The sequence below is a fragment of the Anopheles coustani genome, chromosome 2 (genome assembly GCF_943734705.1).
Source record: "Anopheles coustani chromosome 2, idAnoCousDA_361_x.2, whole genome shotgun sequence".
Classification (NCBI taxonomy): domain Eukaryota; kingdom Metazoa; phylum Arthropoda; class Insecta; order Diptera; family Culicidae; genus Anopheles; species Anopheles coustani.
Genome location: NC_071289.1, coordinates 48,460,624 through 48,483,517, shown reverse-complemented (window position 1 = coordinate 48,483,517; position 22,894 = coordinate 48,460,624).

Sequence of the window (22,894 nt, the reverse complement as noted above, 5' to 3'; positions counted from 1 at the left end):
AGTCGAAGTTCTCTATTCTGATTTTCTAGTTTAGTGAACTTCTCTTCAAATTTTTCAGACATAGATTTGACAAGCTTTATTAGAGTTTGCATTGTTGTATTGTTGTCCATTCTAATTGGATTTTGTGTAGAGCACAAGGTGTAGGTAGCTAAAGCAAATGAATTGTAATTCTGCTTAACAATAACATTCTGCTCATTAATTTACACGGCTGCAAATATTAAAAAGAAACACAAATAACTCCATTGCTTTTGGATCCATTGCTTCAGGATAGTTTGATGGTGATGATGATGGAAATGAAGAGCAAGGTTTGAATAAATAAATAATAATGAAAACCTAATAATGCAATTTAATCGATCTTGGATGCTGCTTGATCGATCACGAACGGTTCGATGACAGTTGACCAGTCGAACAACTTGCCGCTAGAGGGAAACTCCTGATAAGAATGAGAGAGTAAGGAGCAGTCGTTCTCACTCTACTATCTGGTATCTAGATAAGTTGTTGAGGATGCACCAGGATGCACCAGGATGGTTAGTGGATTTGAGAACGACCGTTCTTTTGTTCTGCATAGCGAAATTTTTTTAACTTTGGCTCTAGTAAAATTATAGTCAATTTAAATGCGGAGAACTTTTTACACAAAGCGGAAAAGAAAGCACGAATCGATGTAATGGCACTAGATTCGAAAAATTATTAGATATTAGATTGCGTAGCACTTAAAGGTGTAAACTGAATTATGCTTACATTCAAACATTTCGTTATTTATATTGAATCACCAACTGGTCATGCAGAAGAGCAGTCGATAGCACAACGGGAAAACACTTCGTGCCATGAGTAAATATAAACCATCAAATAACGATAATCAATTCTACTTGCCTTCTTTCAGGGACAATTGCACCGTAAAAAGTTTGCTCTTCAATTAAAATAATATGATATGACGCTTCATTTACGCCACCACCACAGGCCCACAGGCACGATATACCCGCGCGTGTAAGAGCAAACGAGAAGCAGACAGCTGTCTAGACGCTCTGAGTCTGTACGGAGCACGGAGCTAAAGTACAAAGCAGGAGAAATAATCGAAGAGAGAACACGGGCAAAACAAATACGACACAGTTTTTTTTTTTATGCATCGCGTTTGTGACGTCATCAATCCGGCATCACCCTAAACACACCGCAACACCGCAAAAATCGGGCGATGGCAAGTACTCATGTGTGTGTATAACGCGGCGCGCTTCGACCGCGACACCCAAAAATCTTGAATTTGGCGATTGTTTAGGGGCTCAATTGGATATCCAATTTTTCTATGTGTAATATCCAATTTAGTATCCAAAACCCGCGTGTTTTCGTCGACCTTGGTTTTCATCGTTCGAAATTGCTGCAAAATTAGTTTATAGTGACGTGCTGTCTTCTTTACTCATACGATGTAATGCCGTTTGTACGGCAGAAGATTGGAACATGAACTTTAAAACGAGTTGGGGTAGGTTGCTCACTTCCGACTGCTTTGTACAATCAGTTCGGTATTGATTCTTCGAACCGTTCGTTATTCTTTAGAATTAATCAACATTCATTAACACTTTGACGGCCGCATAATTCACGGGCCCCTCTCTAGCTAGATCAGAATCTATCGGAACGCGTTCCCGCTACTTCGCCCTCGTCGGACGCTTTTTTTTTAAAGATCGACCCACGCCGAGTCCACGTTGGGCTCGGCCCGTCTGCCGTCGTCGCCTTTCCCGTTGCTGGGCGTTCCTCTGTTGCCTGCGCGCAACTTCCGGACCCCGTTGGGCCTACTGCACCCTCGTCGCTGTTGCTGCTTGGTGTTCTGGTGCCGCGTCGTCCTGTCTGAGGCTTGCTACGCTCAGAGCCATCGTTGCCTCGAACACCGCTGGCGGCATCCGATCGCGACGGTGCTTCAGCCTCCGAATGTTCTCCTGCAACTGCCGAGCTCGCCGCTGGAATTCCTGGCGCACCTCGTCAGTCATGGCCAGGATGCGGTCCGGCAGTGTTGGGTCACGGCCAAAGCGGCCCTCTCACCATCGCTGCCGTCGCATCTCGCGCTCTGTCAGCCGACGTCTGGCCTCGCGCGTCGCCCGTTCCGACACCGCCCTTCGCTCCGCTGTCCAAATCCGCTGCAGCTCCCGGGTGATGGTAACAGCTGCCTCTTCCACAAGCCCCCAGGGGTCCGGGCTGAGGAGCAGGTGGTCGAGGAGCATGTCTGCTGTTACAGGCTGAAGCCCGTTACCCGTAAGCAGACGGTCCCGTGTGGCTGCAAAGCGTGGGCACTCGAAGAGGACGTGCTCCGGCGATTCGTCAACTCCCGGGCAGGCTGGGCAGTTCAGGGATCGAGTGAACTTCCGGGAGTGCAAGTACTGACGGAAGAATCCGTACCCACTCAGCACCTGCGACAGGTAGAAGCTCACCCGTCCATGTTTCCAATCCACCCATCTCTCCACGTCCGGAGCTCGTCCCACTTCCGCTGCCAGGTCCTCAGCGTCGCGGCCCGCTCCTCCTTCCTGATGGTCGCAGGAGCTCCTCCGGACTGCACATTGGTCAATGCAGTGCATCAAAGTTGCGAAGATGTCGTAGAATTTCTTAAGCTAAAATTTCCCGAAGTTTTTTAAAATACACTGGGAAGATGCACTCAAGCAAATGTTAAACTGTACCTCAAGCAAAACGCACGTCCAGTTTACTGTCCGAAGCGTCCTGTGGCATATGCAGCACTTCCAAAGGTCGTATACGAACTTCAACGTTTGGAGGGTAAATGAATTATTTCCCCGGTAACATTTTCAGATTAGTCAGCACCTTTCGTAGTTGTGCGAAAAGCGGATGGTGTCTCTGTTCGCGTGTGTGGTGACTATTTAACTGGTCTGAATAATGCCCTGGAGTGTGATCGTCATCCTTTAGCTCATCCATATGATCTTTTTGTGGAACAGGCTGGTGCACACTATTTTACTTACCTAGATTTGTCAGATGCTTCTACAAGTAGAAGTTGAAGAATAATCTCCAACAATTCTCACCGTGAACATTCATAGAGGTCTAACGGCTGCTAGGTTCCTCTCTGGAGCCACCATTTGTCGTTCTGGTTTGTCGCCGCACCGAAACGGCCGCGAAGGATGCCGGTCCTGAGGTGCCCCGGGAACGTACGACTACATTAGCTTGGACGCCTTGAACTGAATTCGCACCTTGCAGTGGCTGCCTTCCAGCTAGTTTCCCCAGGCTTGCGGGCGATGGTTGGCTAAGTGGGAAGATCAAGCGCCTTCGTCTGGATGCAACCTTTTTTTTATGTGGCACGACATCCCTTAGTGGGACAAGGCCTCTCTCCGAAGAGAGTTTTGTGTGACCGAAAGACGGTATGCAACCTGGTGTCCGGAAAGAGTTACCGCTTGAGAGGTTCTTGTCCGGAGCAGGAAACCATCGAATAATGGTGATATTAAATAAAACGACGCGTTTTCTTCTACTTAGCTACTAATTATACTTTATTTCTTTTAACGTAGTTCACAAATCGTGACATGCTTCGCTAGCGATGTCTAGTATCCTGGTATACTAAAATATGTCCTTGCGCGCGGACACTTCTGGCTTATCTTATTTTTCTCATTACCATTGTGAAAAAAATATAATCCCGCATTGCGACTGGAATCGATCCAGCGCCTGCATTGTAGTGGATGCTGGCGTTGGCTACTAAGCCACCGGCTACTACGATTCCTAGAGCGTTGCAAATCGTATAAGTTCTCTAGTATCTCTTTTGTCTAAGCCCCGCCTATCTTTTCTCGCACCGCTCCACTATGGAGCGAAAAGAGCAAATTGCCGGGATAAAATTCGGAATCAAATGTTTTGCAATTTTTTCATTGTAATATCGTGTAATACTATTATATTACACGAAATTATGATGTTTCGGGACAATCCCGCCAGGTGGCTCTGCAAAAACCTCATATTTTTGGAATTTTCTATGGGTGCATTATTTTTTAATTTTTTTTTTATATTAACTTAAAGATTTTTTAAAGTTTGATTTAAAACAAACTAAATTTACTACAAACTTTCATTCAAAATATTGTCATCTGGAATATAATTGATATTCAAAGCATCTAACGCGGCCATAACGTCTCCTAACGAAGAGCTACTATCTGAATATTCTGAACTTGTACCATCATCTTCTTGGGTTTGAATTGGCAAGGGACTGTTACTATTTGAGGTCTGGGTATGGGATTTGTTTTATATTTTTCAACGATTTAGCCAGAGATATTGTTGAAATGTATGGATCGGATGATTGTAATGCTCTCATAAAAATGTCTTTAATATTGAATTCTCGTGACATTTTACGGGCGTGTTCTCTTCTATCCCTTCTGTATATTTTATTTCTACCTTCTGCTGCTTCCTCTCCTAAGGATCCCAATGGAGCTGGGGCATTTACAATGATTTCACCTACATGCGCAAGAACTTTATGGACAGTGGAAGGCATTTTGTACCAATTATGATGATGTATGTAAAACTTGTATATATCTTTGCAATATAGACTAATAGTTTTTGGATTTAAAGGCTGTGAACAGTTGATGGCTATTAACATATTTCGAAACCTTTCTATGAGTTCTGTTTCTATTTGCAAAATATCGCTCAATTTTTCTATGTTTGAAAAACCCCGACGACAAACATTTCCCGTCGTACTATTTCCACCCATTTGCCTTGGTTCATCTACTTTTACACCAAATTCCTTGTACATCTTTTCCAATACAATTTTTTTTCGATCATTGTACATGCTTTTAAAATTTTTAGTAACCTTCCATTTTTTAAATTCAATTCTGTACGAAATGTGAAGCAAGCATTCGAAAAATCTGATCCAACAGTGCAGTGGAGATATTCCATAACATAAATTCTCAGGAGTTGGAATAAATCCATTTTCTAAGTGCTCTACACTGTTCATTTCTGTTGGTTTTGCACCACATATACAACATGTTTGCATAGATAGAGTGTCGGTTAAATATGCCAAAATTTTTCCATCAATTAAACTCATGTAAAATGAATAGTTTACCGTCACACTACTTGTTTCATTTAGCTGAATTGTATAAGGAACTAACCTGGTTATTTGGCTTTTGATTTCGTCTACTGTTTGTATAACTTTTTCTTTTGACTCTTTCGCAAACTCGATCACAATTGGCCTGCAAAACCTAACACTTTGAGGCATCAAGTTTATCCAGATGATATCTGAATCGTCACTGATGAACGAAAGACGGATAGGCGTTAATGCCGATTGTTGGAAACTGTTCCAACGTTGTGCAAAGCGAAGAGAAGAAAAAGAATTCCTTAGGAACCGCTGTGGTGCGGAACCAAAAAATTAGTCTTTATTTCACTGGTAATGCTTGCACAATCGCTCATCGCGCCCAAACGTGCCCTATTTATAGCCTCCTGCCGGCGAAGCCGACGCCAAGGGTCATCGCTCCTCTCGATCAGCCGATCCGTCAGCTGATCGATGAAGTTCCCTTTTGGCTTATCGCTATCATAAGGCTGTCTGTTCTTAGCCGAATTGACAGCTGGCGTTAGAAGCAAAGTGTTTCTAACATTCTCTTCCCCGAGTTAGACACATAGTTGTCTCACTCTTTCTCCAGCTGTCAATTCGGCTCTCTGTGCTGACTAATCTTTTGTTACTATCAAAATGTTTTGTGTTAACGAAAGCCCTATCTGTGGTAAGTATCCATCGCAGATTATTTTTCTAATGTAAACCTTTTGAAACTGGACGATCGTAAATCGATGCGGTAATACACGCAAGTGATCCTATAGATCTGGCCGGACAAACAACCAGATCGACTGACGATTCGATGGGTAGGACAACGAGCACCGTTGAGCGTCCGCTATCCCAGTGAAGAGCTACGTTGTACCTGGGGTAGCCGAACGAAACGAATTTCCGGGTCCATAGCTGGCTATCCTTCGAGGGATCCACGGTCATCGTTGGAGTGCGACTGGAGACCTCGGACAGCAACAAAGCGAAGAATCGTTTCCGATGATTTCCGCCGTGAAACCAGGACCGCAAACGCTGCGCATTCCTTTCGCGCTGCCGACGATCGATGCTCTCCGGAGCAGTGCGTTCGTTGTGGGTGTGGAACGGCTGAATGTGTCGCCGATCGCGTAAGGACGCCGGCAGAACCGCACCGCAGTAATCGGGCATCAAATATAGCCCTCCGGTGCTGTACCGTTCACCTAGCTCAGCAGACACTAGCAAAATACTGATTTCCAATCGTTTATCCACAGACCGCAACGCTGGGAAACGTAATCGGTGAGACGCCGTGTGCCACCAGTCCTGTCGTCGAAGCGCATCCAGTTCACGCTGCCGATGCTCAACGTTTCGCGATGCCGCCGATGATGGAACGGGGGGGTGTGCAGCACAAGTCGTCAACTGAGCACGGAAGCGCCGATAGCGTATCTGGATGGTCTGGATTGCGCCGATCTTCCTTAGGTAGATCGCTCGCTGCTTGCGCATGGCAATCGTTGACCTCCAGTGAGCTTGTATGGAAATCGTAGCTTCCCGAAGCCGGAGGTATTGTCCCTGTGCATTCACCACAGCAGCGTAGGCTCGAAAGCGCTGCTGAATCGTCACTGCTGCTTGCCGCAATGCAATGAATCGATCGCGTGCTTCGATCATTGCACGGTGGCCACGAAACCACTGCTGGATGACGGTTGCAGCAAACTTTTGACGACGGAATTCCGCCTTCTGTCGCTCCATCAACCGGTTTGCGCGAAACCGTCTTTGCACGAAAACGGTCGTCTCGCGCAACCGCGCGCTTGTCGCCAAATCAAACTGCTCCTCCTCTTTCAGATGCGGGATGATTTCTGGATCCAAGCAGTGTCTCGTTGCAGTCGTTTGTGAATAAAGTGTCGTGTGCGTAGAATGTGCCGAGTGTCCTGCGGTTGAAGCGTAGTTCGTTGGTGCCGTAGATCCGAAAGGTGCTGTGTGTGCCGTTCCTGGTGCATGTCCTTTTTCCGTGGCGTAGTTTTCCGGTGATCGATTTGAATACGCCATCGCTGGCGTAGTTGAGGTGTCCGCCATCGCGGGGTGCCTTTTGTTATGATCAATGGCGTAACGCCATTGTTCGTACGCGGCCACTTCGTCGCGGCCGTGCTCGATGCCAGAAAGTTGTACAGGTGGTTCGCGGGGTCGCAGCTCTTCCCCGTGAGAGCCTGCCGTACAGTAGCGGGATGTTTGCATCCTCGCCTTTATCTGCATCGCTTCCAGCTCCAATAGCTCCATCTCCATTTCAATGGCCTTCCTCCTTAAGAGGATCTCCTTCTGCCGCGCCGTGCGATACATTCCGCTGCGGCTCCGCGTGTCTCCTTCGTGTCCTTCAGCGAAACGGATGTCCTGGGCCGCCAGTCCAGCTTTTTGCACCAGTGTAGTGCCTAGTGGAGGGACGACCATCCTGTCGCTACGCACCCATTCCGGGACCCAACTCGTGGTGGTATACGCCGATAGGGTAGTGCTGTGCGACGAACTTGGCGTGGGAAATTGACCGCTTTGACCCCGGCGCGGTGTTACGCCACCGATTGTGGCTGCCGCTGCGTGGGTATTCGGCCACACTTGCCCGCCAGTCCCGTGGGGGTACAGCCCCCAAACGGGCATCTCCTTCATCCGAAGTGACGCTGCTTCCATCACTCACTCGCGAACACGAAAACGCGGATTACTTACGACCCGAAATGATGGATTTTTCGAAATCCTTTACCGTAACTGAGTTTCATTCATAAAACTCGAAAGACTATAATTTTTTGGAATGTTGGAAACTGTTCCAACGTTGTTCAAAGCGAAGAGAAGAAAAAGAATTCCTTAGGAACCGCTGTGGTGCGGAACCAAAAAATTAGTCTTTATTTCACTGGTAATGCTTGCACAATCGCTCATCGCGCCCAAACGTGCCCTATTTATAGCCTCCTGCCGGCGAAGCCGACGCCAAGGGTCATCGCTCCTCTCGATCAGCCGATCCGTCAGCTGATCGATGAAGTTCCCTTTTGGCTTATCGCTATCATAAGGCTGTCTGTTCTTAGCCGAATTGACAGCTGGCGTTAGAAGCAAAGTGTTTCTAACACCGATACTAATAAATCACTGTCTGATGCAGCATTTTCTCCGGAACCATGAAGCGGTTGATTGTAAATGCTGTGTCCACTAGATCCGTCAATGCCCCACGAGCACAATAATACGACGCTTAGTGAATCACACAAAGAAGATGAAAGGTGTCGCAAGATTTCTGCCTTTTGTATTTCAATTATTCTACACGCAGTGTGATTAACCAACTCTTGTAGATTAACTTCAGCTTTTGTTTTACTAATAGAAATAAAATCTTCACTTGGTGCGCAGGTTTTTTTAAGTTTGTTGATTTGGTAATATGACGGAAAAACTTTTTTTGATACTTTATGCAAATCATTATACTGGGATTTTGAGAAACTATTGTCTATAAAACATGCCAACGCTTCTTCGGCAGATACTAAAACATCACTTTTGGTTGTCATTCGCATAACACTTGAAGGATTTTTCAAAAACATGTCTATCATACTCATCAGCCTTAACTGCTTTTCTTTAAAAGCTAACAACCTCACTGAGTATAATTCCTTTTCGAGATTGCCGTTGATATCTGTCTCTTTGGCCACACTTCGACGTTTATTCCTCACGCAGAGATCATTAAACTCTTTTTTTGGCCGTCCACGACTTTTGTTTTCCGTATAGGCACTAATGTCAAATGGTTTGTTCAATCAAATTTTCGAATCCTTTTGAAAATTCTTCGAGTTTCTAGCACATTTCTTCAATCTAGCCTTGAAACTTTTTTCCAGTATCATCAACTTATTAGTCACTTTCAATTTATCACACGGTTTGATGCTTACTTTACTTTTAATGAACTGTAAAGCACACCCAATGTTTTCCTTGCAAGAAGCATTGTTTTTCAAAACGTTTATGATATCATTGATTATAAAGGAACCCATCGTGAAATTATTAAATCAATCTCAGATAGATTATTTACTTGAAAACTAAAAAAACGTTGTTCGTTCTCCAAGGAGCTTTCTGACAATTGCTGTTTATGCTGTTCAAGGTAAAGCTTGAATGATGTTTTTATAAACGAACGTATGTTATATATGTATCTTTTCAAATGCATACCGCATGCCGTTCGAAGGTCAAAATTTTAACATCTACCTTAGCTGTTACTGTATGGTTAGGGTATATTGTTTTCAAAAGCAAATATTATCAAATATTTGGGTTCACTTCTATGAATTATCCACCCACAATTAGCGGCGTTTTACCATTAGGGTAGAAAAAGAGTGACAGGTATATCTACCCAAAATTCACGGCTTATACAGGTAAGGGTACAAACAGAACAAAATGTTAGTGTAGGGTACATTGATTATTATTTATTATTTTAGCGTAGGGTACATTATTCCGAGGAATTTTGGATATAAAAAAATTGATTTGTGAGCTGTAGAACAAGTAAAAGCGACCTGATATATTCTAAGCAAACCAAACCAAATTTCATTCTTTGCCAGTGACTTGGCTTGTCTTTCCCCTTTTATGTGATGTTCAATCACTACCCTGCTTCACATTTTTCATTGAATGAGAATTTCAAATTTGAATGCATTGAATGAGAATTCATATTTCTTACCACACATGATGCTGCATATGGCATGATGGAGGCGCCTAGTAGGTGATAAACAATAAGCTTCACATCTAAAGTACAGAATAACGTAAAGATGCGCGCGTATGCGCTAAAAAAACTATCATTTATTGTTACAAAACATTCTAGACTATAAGTGGGTATGCATCATATTACAATCTTTCGCAATCCTTAGCGATGGCATAAGGTTAAAAACAGAAAATTGAAAAATTTTCCGGGAGTTTTGCGAAACAATGCTTAATATTTTTTGACATTCAATTTCAATTTGGTCAAACTGTCAACAATTATAAAGCATGATAATATACCTTTCCAAAACTGTGCTTGGAATCCGATTCCGACCATTATTATAGGAGTTACAGACCTTCAAAGTTGATGGATTTTTTTCAATTTTTCACGCAATATTTTTACAAATCTTGACTTTGAGGGGCTGTTTCTCAGAACCTGGAAGAGCAGAGGCTCTAGTTTTTGGGTCATTTCTTAGTTTCATCTTGTAGTTTAAGAAAACATATCTCTTTTTTCTGAAATCCAAAAATGAATTTTTGATTTTTATCCTGGCTTCGCTCCATCGTGCGCTCGTGTGGCTGAGCGACAGCATGTGTTAAATACGGGACATATTTGTTCACTAGTACGTGTGGCCATCGTACGGCAAACGATTTTCCGATAGTTTACATTCGTTTACAATTGTGCTCGATGCGGTTAGGTTCCGGTCCTATTGGTCAGCGCCGGCTGGCAGATATCACATCGTTCATCGTCGATGTACGGTTTCGAGCCTTGAGTGGAATTGAAAAGCGGTATTAAATATCTGGCATAAACAACATGCCATTTTCATGGCGCACTTCAGCAAACGCTACCACCAGTGCAATCGTGTTTTATACTTACTTTTTACGCTCTCTTCGCTTCTTCCAAACATTCCGAGAACAAATTTCGACGAGATGAACTGATGTAAAGCGTACGCACCTTTGTGACGTCTGTACGGCACTGACAAGAAGAAGCGAATGAAGAGCGCAGCCATTTTGCAATGCTGGTTGACCTAGTTTTTCGTAGACCTTGGTTTTCATCGTTCAAAATTGCTGCAAAATTAGTTTATAGTGACGTGCTGTCTTCTTTACTCATACGATGTAATGCCGTTTGTACGGCAGAAGATTGGAACATGAACTTTAAAACGAGTTGGGGTAGGTTGCTCACTTCCGACTGCTTTGTACAATCAGTTCGGTATTGATTCTTCGAACCGTTCGTTATTCTTTAGAATTAATCAACATTCATTAACACTTTGACGGCCGCATAATTCACGGGCCCCTCTCTAGCTAGATCAGAATCTATCGGAACGCGTTCCCGCTACTTCGCCCTCGTCGGACGCTTTTTTTTTAAAGATCGACCCACGCCGAGTCCACGTTGGGCTCGGCCCGTCTGCCGTCGTCGCCTTTCCCGTTGCTGGGCGTTCCTCTGTTGCCTGCGCGCAACTTCCGGACCCCGTTGGGCCTACTGCACCCTCGTCGCTGTTGCTGCTTGGTGTTCTGGTGCCGCGTCGTCCTGTCTGAGGCTTGCTACGCTCAGAGCCATCGTTGCCTCGAACACCGCTGGCGGCATCCGATCGCGACGGTGCTTCAGCCTCCGAATGTTCTCCTGCAACTGCCGAGCTCGCCGCTGGAATTCCTAGCGCACCTCGTCAGTCATGGCCAGGATGCGGTCCCGCAGTGTTGGGTCACGGCCAAAGCGGCCCTCTCGCCATCGCTGCCGTCGCATCTCGCGCTCTGTCAGCCGACGTCTGGCCTCGCGCGTCGCCCGTTCCGACACCGCTGTCCAAATTCGCTCCGCTGTCCAAATCCGCTGCAGCTCCCGGGTGATGGTAACAGCTGCCTCTTCCACAAGCCCCCAGGGGTCCGGGCTGAGGAGCAGGTGGTCGAGGAGCATGTCTGCTGTTACAGGCTGAAGCCCGTTACCCGTAAGCAGACGGTCCCGTGTGGCTGCAAAGCGTGGGCACTCGAAGAGGACGTGCTCCGGCGATTCGTCAACTCCCGGGCAGGCTGGGCAGTTCAGGGATCGAGTGAACTTCCGGGAGTGCAAGTACTGACGGAAGAATCCGTACCCACTCAGCACCTGCGACAGGTAGAAGCTCACCCGTCCATGTTTCCAATCCACCCATCTCTCCACGTCCGGAAGGACTCGATGGCTCCAGCGGACGAAGCGGCTGGAGTCCTCGCCGTCCTGCGCCAGCTCGTCCCACTTCCACTGCCAGGTCCTCAACGTCGTGGCCCGCTCCTCCTTCCTGATGGTCGCAGGAGCTCCTCCGGACTGCAGCCTTCGCTCGTAACAGCGGTGGTCTTTCCTCACCAGCTCCACGATCGTCGGAAGGCCAGCCACCAACGTCGCGACACCATACTGAACCGTCCTAAAAGTGCTAGCGACCATCTTCATCGCTCGGTTCTGGACGCGATTCAGCAGCCGACGATTGCTTTGAATCAATGTCGCCTCCCACCAGACTGGGGTCGCGTACCGCATGATCGACGACGACACGCTGGCCAGGGTCCGCCGCCTGATGCTGGAGGGACTGCCATGGTTCTTCAACAGATGGCCAAGCGCCCGGTTTATTCGTGGCCTTTTCCGTCACCGCTCTGACATGGAAATTCCACTACAGGTGGTCCTCCAGCTGCACGCCTAGGTAACGTATGTGGCGTTTTGACCCTAGGGTCGAACCTCCAACGCGCACTGGGACGTTCGGATGGCCCTGGCGCAGGCAGCTTGCCATAACCATCTCGGTTTTTTGGAGCGCTAGTGATAGCTGGTGGTCTGCCATCCACCTCTGCACTAAATTCACCGATCTGGTCGCCATGGCCGATGCCTCCCGAGGTGTTCTGCCGGGCACCAGCAGCACGATGCCTACTACACTGCGTCCCAAAATGATAGCCTCACCTAGTTTTTTCTGTGCTGGGCAAATACCGAGCATACAATTTTTTTCAAAAAATACACAAATATTTTTAAGCTTACAATGACTACTTTGCGTAAATATTGTTGAAGAAAACGAATGAACAATCCCTTTTGTACCAAGAAACTAAAATCAGTGGTGTCCCAAAATGATAGCCTCACTTAGAATTTTGATTAAATTATCAACCAATATAGCATAAATGGATTCAAAAGTCATGATATAATAATCAGTGGGTCCCCCATTACGATTTATTGCTTGGAAAATTCGTGATGGCATGCTCTCCGATAATTTTTCTAACGTATTTACTGATAAGGAAAGCCAAGCAGTTCGGATAGCAAGTTTAAGCTCCTATATGGTCTCCTATAGTCTCCCATCTTCATAAATCTCTTGAACTAGCCTTCCACAAACATTTTCTATTGTTTTAAGGTCTGGGGAAACGGCTGGCTAAGGCATTGTTTCGATAGTCGATCGTGCATGGTGAGTTCTTGTTGTCATGCTTGTGTGCACGGCAGCATTTTCTTGCTTTAAAATGAGCTGTTGAGTGTTGTGATTTTCCAGATAAGGCTTTAAATGATTGTCCAGGATGTCGATAAACATATCGCTGTTCATACGTGTTGGTATAATGGCCAATTCACTTCTACTTAGACCGCTGAACGCAGCCCAAATGATGATGGAATCACCTTCAAAATTGCGACAGTCGAAAAACCGTGCTTTCGTCTCAAATCTAGCCAGTAATGGATGTAACTATCCGATCCATCAATATTTAACTTTTTTTCGTCAATATAATCCACCTTACATGAATTATCAATTTAAAATTTGAACAAGACTACAAAGTGACAACTTACGTTTCTTCACTCATTCTTCCATGTCATATGTGCTGTAGCAAACTCCAATCTATCGACTTTTTGGTGAAGTTTGAGGGCAGAAACTTTCTTCATGGACTCTCTTACAATATCAGAACATGAATTCAAAGCTCGCTACACAGAATTTGTGTACACATTCAACCAGAAATCGTTTTTTGTCCTACGGCAACCTTTGGTTGAATTGAAAGCAACTAAAAAAATCCTCCGATCATCACGCGAGAAAAGATTTGGAAGACGACCAGGAGACTTCTGAAGCCCATATCAACTGAATTTTTTTTCATAATCGTTAATGACGTTTGTGAATCTATTTATTAGCACACCTATCTCATGATTTGATTTGCCATTAAAGCGATAAGCATCAATTTGACTTTTTTTCTCGTTCCTAGAGTTGTTTTCTGCTTCCAATGTTCAAATTAATTTACAAATTAAAGTAAGAGAACTTAAAAATTACTTTTGGCAACTGATAACGTGGATAGGAACTGGGTTGCTTTGTTAATTTGAATGATTTTTGAAGTGAGGCTATCATTATGGGACACTCCTTTTTTTAAATTTTTGACTAAAATGTTATCATTAAATTTTTTTTCTGATAAATTAGAAGTGAAACACATTCCTTTTAGATTAAGGAATATGCTTCTGTCGTTTATTTTACCTTGCGATCATTTATAATAGCATATGAGTGAAAAACCAGGGTGAGGTTATCATTTTGGGACGCAGTGTATATCCGCTCCCGGCGGCAGCTCCAGCTCGAGGACACCATCGTACATGACGTTCCACAATTTGGGCCCTAAGATGGAGCCCTGTGGAACGCCTGCGGTGATTGGCCTCGAGACCTGCCCGGTGCTGGTCGCGGTGCTCCGCAGTCGCACTTCCTCCCTCATCATCGCTGCTCTCGATGTCAATTGTGACATCGGCGGTGTGGTCGGTTGTTGCAAATCGTTTTACGCGAAAGTAAATTTTGGTCGCTTGTGGATGCCACAAATTTAGTGCTTTATTTGGCGATCGATTTACAACTTGAATGGGCCCTTCCTTTACAATTCTCCCGCTTTTATTCTGCTACCTTGGGTAGGCGTAATCCTTAATCGGTGTAATCGGTGTAACTACACCGTAGTTTGCGCCGGTTTGTTGACGAATGTCAGCAGTGTCAACCCTACCTTGTTTCCATTCGTGACATCGGTTGTCCTCCATGACCGGGGTGTTCCCTACCGGTGTCAGTTCCGGTGACGGGATGGGGTCCAGCAACACCCCTTTCAGGGTGTCCTGTTCGTCCGCCCATGGATCGGGAGCGATCGAGACCGCGTCACTTTCTTTGGTGGTTCCTGTTGGGCCACGACCTTAGGGGACTCGTCTCTCTCTGGTGAGTCCGCCGACGCATCATTTTTGTCGACCGAGGATTCTCGGTTCGCCGCCCGGGATCGCAGGGTCCTCTTCGGTGTATCTACCGAGCTCATCGTGATGCCTGAGGGGGCGGGAGTCTCATGGGCAACCCCTACCCCGTTTTTTTTTATTTTCGTTGGTGGCCTAAGTTGTACCTTGCTTGATCTCGTGGCTCAAATAAGTTTTTCCCCAGCTTTCCTGGTGTTTCCAGCACTTACTCGAATCTTCCGAGCACTTTCGCGCAGTCGCGGCTCTTGACGATCTGACGGATTTGGCTATGACTTGCCCGAGCGCCACCGCGCTTTGTAAAACGCGTTCCGTACACATGGTGACTTTTATTCCGTTTTCAGATTTGTCGGGCACCTAAACCGAAGCAAAACCGAAGTTGCCACGACAAAAACGAAAAATGGAGGCCCCTTTCGGGGCCTTTGCTCTTTTTCTCTTCTCTTCCTTCTACACATTCTCATGTCTCGAGATGTTACGCGGACTTGAACCGCGTTGTTTCCACTCCGGTCTCTGCGCACCTACCGCAAGACCGTCGCTCTTTGTTGAGAACGGTGTGCTAAAGGCCCAATATATATCTACTGCGTAGCCGTTTGTATGGACTGTATGGGAATGCATCGGTATACGCTCAATCCGCTCTAGCCATTTAAACCTCTCTCGGAGCGAATTCGTATGGCCACCGCGTTTCGGTTTTTGCTCTTCATTTAAATGAATGAATCGAATGAAATGAATGAATGACCGCTCGCGCTGGGTATACCCGTACGTATTCGACCGCGCTGGGTATTCGAACTGGATTGCTCGCGCTGGGTTTTCGATCGCTTGCGCTGGGTCTTCGAAGACCCGATCGCGCAGGGCATTTAAACTTCGTATCGTATTGCAATGCGCATGCGCACTTTGATGACTTCACACATGAGGGTTCGGCTAGCCAATCACAAACCTCGATTTTTCAGTTCGGACCGGCTGCCGCGACACCAGATGGGCGCGGTGGCCAGAGATTTCTGGCGGTGGCGGGACGGGGGAATTTCTGCGTTGGTGTAAAAGAGACAAGGCTATCACCATCTCGCTCTTGCCCATTGATTTCCCTACCTCGACCCGAAGCTTGTGGCGGTAGGGTGGTTTCGGGTGTCACATCCTGTCAGTCTGAGGGATTCGGCCTAGGCTTGGTTTCTGGTATCTTCACCCGTCAAACTTTTGAACTCGGCTTGGGTACGGCCGCTCGAGTCTTCACAATGGCGTCTCAAGTGGGGCTACGCCCCCGGACGAAAAAAGTTTCCCTCTTCTTGTACCTCCTCTCGCCATCCCCCTGTCTCTTCCACCCCTTTCGCCCTCCTTGCTGCCTAAAAGGGCGTTTGTACACCTTTTTCTTCGCTCTCGAGCCAAACTTCGCTAGTTGATGCACCCCTTTCACGGAGCGTCGTCGAGTCAACGTAGAGTTGACAGCTCGATAGCGTATACTAGGGGCCACAATGGAGGGGGTGCTGCGTTAGGTGATGATTTCGAACATGCGAAATACACCTTCGAGGGTTTCACTCTGATAGTGCACGCGAGGCCAGATACACCTCCCACCCAGATCTCTATTCGTCACCCCTGTTGCCAGGGGGTCCAGTGGCGCCACGCTAGGGGGGTCCAGTTGCGCTAGTATTCCAGGCGTTCACGCCGTCACACCGATTGACCGGAATGACCCCACATTAACTGCGAGCCCGCTAGAGGCCACAATGGAAGTGGGTGCTGTGTAAGGTGATGATTTCGAACATGCTGTCGGATCCGTTCGAATCCTACCGGGGTTTGAGGCAAGGTGATGGACTCTCCTGCCTTCTATTGAACATCGCTCTGGACGGTGTCATGAGGGGCGCGGGCTTCGACATCCGTGGTACGATTTTCATACGCTCTCTCCAATTCCTCGGCTTCGCGGATGACATCGACATCGTCGGGCGGAACACTAGGACGGTGTGCGAGGCGTACACCAGACTGAAACGCGAGGCCGCAAGGATTGGTCTAACGATCAATGCGACGAAAACAACGTATCTGTTCGACGGAGGCTCTGACAGTGACAGAGCCAGGCTGGGGAGCAGTGTATCAGTGGACGGTGACGAACTGGAGGTAGTAGAGGAGTTTTGCTACCTCGGCACTGTCATAACTCCGGACAACAACGTAAGCTGCGAAATCCGGAGGCGCATTGTTCAGGGGAATCGTGCCTACTATGGGCTCCACAAACTTCTAAGGTCCAGCTGGCTTCTACCACGTATTAAGTGTGCTATGTAATGCACGCTGATTAGACCGGACGTTCTCTATGGGCATGCATCTTGGACTGTGCTCACGGAGGACGCCAACGCTCTCGCAGAGTCCAGATTCTTCGAGCGGCGCGTGCTCTGGTCTATCTATGGCGGCGTGTGTGAGCAGGGCGTGTGGAGAAGAAGGATGAACCACGAGTTAGCTGAGCTGTATGGCGAGCTGGACATTCTGACGGTGGCGAAGGCCGGCATGAGGATGCCGGACTCATGCCCCACCAAGAAGGTGCTCACCAGCGCATACGTATCAACTAAGAAGCCTGCATTGCGGTGTTCAACTTGGCGGCATAAACTTACTTGCTTGGATTAATGTATGTCACTTGACAGTTAAGATAGTGCGTTTATGCCACCGGGTTGAACACCACAATGCATATTTGATACGTATGCCGGCACGTATAAAACTTAAACGCAAAATTGTTCAAAAATACATAAGAATAGCTTTGAACTATACCAAAATAATAATGTTTATTGTTCTTGGAGTCTTACAATGTATCATAACCACAATTACTTTGGTTTTTCCTTATTTTCCGGCTTGAGAGGGTTGCCTGCGTTAGAGACATAGTCAGATGAGTTAGAGACAAAATGAGATGCGTTAGAGGCAACTGTCAATGAGCTATTTCAATACCAGTTGCTTTAGAGACAACAGTTGATGAGCTATTTCAATCATCGGTGGGTTAGAGCTGAACATAGGTGGCAACGGCTGTAACATGTGCTCAACCAAGAGCGAGGGATTTGAATCTCTCGTGGTGCTCGAGTACACTCTCTGCACTGCAGCACGGAGGAGTACGTGCCCAACAAACGGTTTGAATGAACTCAGGCCTGGCCCCGTGTATCGGAGCGGGACACAGCTCTGTCGCATTCGCGATGCAGGGCCGACAATTTTCGACCCGCCCGCGAGTGTAACTTGTATGAAGAGTGAGCGAAGAAGCATAATTTGGATGAAGAGAACACTGAAGATAGAAAAGGATGCACAAATCATGATTTTAAACACTTTTATTGTATGAATTAATGGGATAAAAACTGTGCTAGCCGGATTCTTAAAGTAACATGTCGCAACAAGTTTACATTGAATATCGTTTCGATGAACCTCGGTGCAATCGTTGCGCAAGTTGATTATTTGTCCAATATACCTGTTAAGGCAAATGTTAGGAGCATGCAAATAGTCTCTAAACTCTAAGTCGCAAGTTAACTCCTTTCCACGAATCCATCGGACGTTTTCGCTGCTTCAATGTACCGCATTACTTTTGCATCCTTTGTTAGAAACCATCAGTGTTCCGTTGGCAACAATGTACGCTCTGGTGCTTCGACTAGGCATCTCGATGAGATCCTTTAGTTGATCATCATCCGATTGTCTATTTGAAATTTACTCTAAGCAAAGGTTGCCATGTATATTCGAACGTTACAACGGCAGTGCTGCGCTCTGCTGCGGGTTCGTGGATATCGTTTCGAGTGGTCCAACCCTGTCGACATCTTCGTGCACATACTGCAAATTGTGCAGGTTACTGGAAATGCCCCAACAAATTCGGCATACTGTTCAACAAACTTTTGGAGCATTCCACCTGCAAGCGGCCAATGCCTTTTGTATACTTCCGTCGAAAGGATTATTATTTTTCATAAAGTTTTGTTATGTTTTTGATCACTCTTTCCATTTTCCCTGTATTTGCTAAAATGTTGCTATTAATAAAAAATGAATTACATACCTTCCTTTTGAGTATTCCTATCCTATATACCGGATAAAAAACCGCAACCTCAGAACTGTCAACAAACCACTTGTCAGCAGAAGTAAAGGGCTCAAGATCTGTAGAAGGGAGAGATCATAAGAATTTTGCTGCACCGCCTATGTTTTGAATATTGCGTCAGGAATTGCTCTCAATAAAGCTAGCGGGTCGAAAATTAAATATTTTTGAATATTGTAACAAATACTACTAACAAATACGCCAAGAAGAAGAAGAACAAATATTGCTTTGCATCCGTACAGTATCATCATTTAAAGAAGGTCAGTTTGTTGATTATGCGGTAGTTTGACAGGTTTTGCTATACCATGCTATGAGCAGACCTCCCACTTCTACAGATCTTGTGCGGCCGTCACAATTTGCACCCTCCAACAGTCCGCGTCCGTCTTTCAACAGCAGTCAAACGAGATTCAGTCATCATGCACCGCGAAACACCGTTGATATTCGTGTTTCCACCGTTATAGCGCGCCATTGCACAGAAGTCGGGCGCGCTTTCACCCTAAGTGAAAACGGGTGTAAATCAGGTTTAATGACTTCGTGGCGACGTTCATCTTTATTCGTGGTCAGATCTATTTTCTGCTCGACAGTTAGTGATCAACGTCACATCCGATCCAAATTACCTTCTATCTTATCTTATCCTACCACTACTAACTACTTAGTAGTTCTTACTATGGTAGTTGTTATGCCTTCCTTTTACCCACACTACACTTCTCCCCGCTCTAAATGAGACTTTAGAGCTACCAATTATGATTACCAAGGGTTTTCTCAACTTTTATCGACCTACTGCCTCAACATTCTATTTTTTATTCACTTCTAACGACGTAATTGTGGAGATACCGATTCACTTCGTTGCCTTTTTTTAAACTTACCTTACTTATCGGAGTTTCGTGCTTCGGAGGTATAATATTGTTTGCACCCGTCGTTGGCGATTCTGATGTGTTATTAGAATAGATCGATAAAAATGGGTGGAAACGATCCGCTAAATTTGAAAAACGTATTTGGTTGACATGAACGTAACGAACATTACCATGAAACTTTATCAAATATCTATCAGGAGAAATTTTTTCCAACAGCAACGCTGGACTCCAACGCTCATATTCATCCAAATGATTTCTATACAAAACTTTATCTCCTCGAGAATAACTCTTATCAGGCATTTTGATCAAATTGTCATTGCAGCTTGTTTGCTTAACGACGGGTTTTTAGTTGTTCTGTATATTCAATTTGGTTGGATTGGTCAGAAATAGTAATGTGCGGGGTGTATACGTTAACATCTTCGCAGATGGAGTTCTATTAGTAGTGGTTGACGGTGTATTTCTATAGTTAAACAAAATTCGACTTATTTATTCTTGCAGGGGTATTTGTCTCAACTTCTCATCCAAAAGTCACTTTTTCAATACAGATTTGATCGTCTGTACTCCTCTTTCAGCCAAGCTATTCGACTGCGGATGATATGGTGGAGATTTTAATACCTTTATATTATACGGCTGACATGATTCTATAAAAAAACGATGAGTTAAACGGTGGACCATTGGCCGAGCACAACTCCGCAGGATAACCAGGTATGCAGGAAAATATGCATAAATTTCATCTAGTTTCTCCAACGCATTCTTTGCACACGTTCTTCGTAGCAGTTTTGCTTCGATAAATTTCGAGGATGCATCTATCTCTATTAAGAACGTTATGTTTTTTTCTTTTGTTTTTATTCCTTATATTCATTTATTTTTAGCCAGGCTCGGGCAAAATGTGCAGGGGTTTAAACTATCCAATCATGGAACTCTTGCTTCAGCAGTGTAGAGTGGGTGACATATCTCTGTGTGATCTGTGCACCATATTTGTGCAGCAGAAGCATGTAGCGGGAAGCATGACAGTAAAGATAGGGATGTTTTATATTATTGATTTGGTTCTAATTAACGTCGCTACACGTCTTCTTCTTCTTCTTCTTCTTCTTGGCGTAACGACCTCTTGGTCATGCCTGCCCATTAAGGGCTTACGAGACTTGTTTCCCTGTTGTACGTGGTTAATCAGTTCTCTCGTAAAGGGGAGGGGGTCCGGTTCCGGTTGGGACTCGAACCCACGCCGTCGAGGTGGTGAGCCCCGGCGCTCATGGGTCGATTTTCTAACCGGCGCTACCGCTCGGCTGTCGCTACACGTATTCATGGATTTTTATGAAAAATAATCAATAAGGCAGTCCGAGGCACATACTTTAGTTACGTAAAAATGTTTTAAATCGTATTTCTTGATTGATAAAATTCTCCACATGTGTTACTATTCAACTTCAGCATCATATGCTTTCGTTCATTGGCATGTTGGTTAAGTTTCCTTTCGCTATTTTTGTCTTCTTCCTTAACTAAACTGCTCTTTTGAATAGTATCGCATCAAAATATGGAATGAACAAATAGCATCAAACATGGAACCTCTATAGTAGGGAGTATGTTACCTTTGCAATAGCTCATGGTATCACCAGTGTGTTGCCCACAATCTTACCTTTGTCGCGCCGATTCTATGAGCATTGCTTCGGTTGTATTCTGCTGATGTAGATGATTAGCTGTGTGGTGCGTGTACATGATCGCCTTTGTAATTTATACGCAGAACAATAAATGTTATCGGTTTGTTTCTTATGATACCCTATGTTTGCATCAAGAAAATTTGAATTTTGAAATTATTACATTGAAACTAGTCAGAGAAAATGGTTACTGTCGAAACAGTTTAGGAAAATTTTGTTTATTAAACAAAATGATAATTTAATCAAACAATGGTGTATAGATCTGTGTATAGATCGTTACTAGTTTCCAAAAGTCGTAATCTCATAAAATAAATAAATGTTCTAAAAAGTAAAATGCGATGCGAAATCGAATTCTAAAAAAAAAATCATCGCAACTTGCAGTGGCTTGGGGGTAGTAGATGTGGGTATGCTGTGAAATTAATTTTAAGCAGATTTTGGCATGGCCTATCTTTGTAATATTGATTACATATTGCAAGCTAGGTATGAAGCAAAGTCCCGCGTGGAGAAAAATGTACAGCTTTGATCTTTTGTATTTTATTTGCTCTTTGCTCCGCATCTACTTTCGTTTTGCATGTTCTCAACGTAAAAAGCAGATGTTACACATAAACATGCAACTTTATTAACTGCTTGGTCACTGTCAATGACCAGTGGGTGGGCAAAAGTGTGTGCAAAACAAGAAAAGGCTGGTTCTTGTTAGCGGTTCTCTTTACAAGGTCAACGCGCGTGCGTCATACATATGTGTGTACCAAGCGTGCTGAATCGTCATAATTTTAGCTTAGGCATACAGTAAACAAACTGTATCGTGACATTGGTGATTTCATTGTTATAGTTATATTATCTGTTATAGTTATATTATTATAGTTATATTATCTGGAAAATGTCGAATTCTGAGCCGAATTATCACCATTTGCGAGAAGTCCAATTCAATTCGAAGCAAGCAGCTGTTGCAGCGTTTCGGGAGCTTCAACAGGTTTACGGAGACGATACTCTCAGTAAAACTACGTGCCGTGGTTCGTTTAGGTGCTTTAAAAATGGCGATTTCAGTGTCAACGACCGTGTGCGTCTAAACATAATTCGGCAACCTCCGCCGCTGTGTGGGAGGAGTGGCTGTGGCCCTTTTTTTCAAACGATGGGGGTATAAAAGATCATGGATGAACAACTCAAAACCGGGAGTATCCATCCATCCTTTTTCGCTTTTGTCGACGCCCCACGTAGCAGGAAACTTTTGTAAAAGATCAGCAGGTAAGCGCTGCATAGGGAGCATCACACATGGGTCAACGACGTCCGCATCGGCCCTGAATGTGAATGTAACTGTAATGTTTTTGTGACCGTGCGTGTTCGCACTCGTACACATTTTTGCAACCACGATTAGCGAAAACAGCTCGTGTCTTGGGATGTAGGAAGAATGATGTCTCATTCCATTGTAAACTCTCTATGGATCCAGTGCTGCTTCCATCAGGTTATTATCCTCTAAATATGATGTTAGGTTTGCAAACCATCCACGAATGTCGGCCTCTGATACTTTTGCGCTGGCGGAAGAGACACCCTGCGTTCGGAGGGTTATTTCACGATGTCGATGAA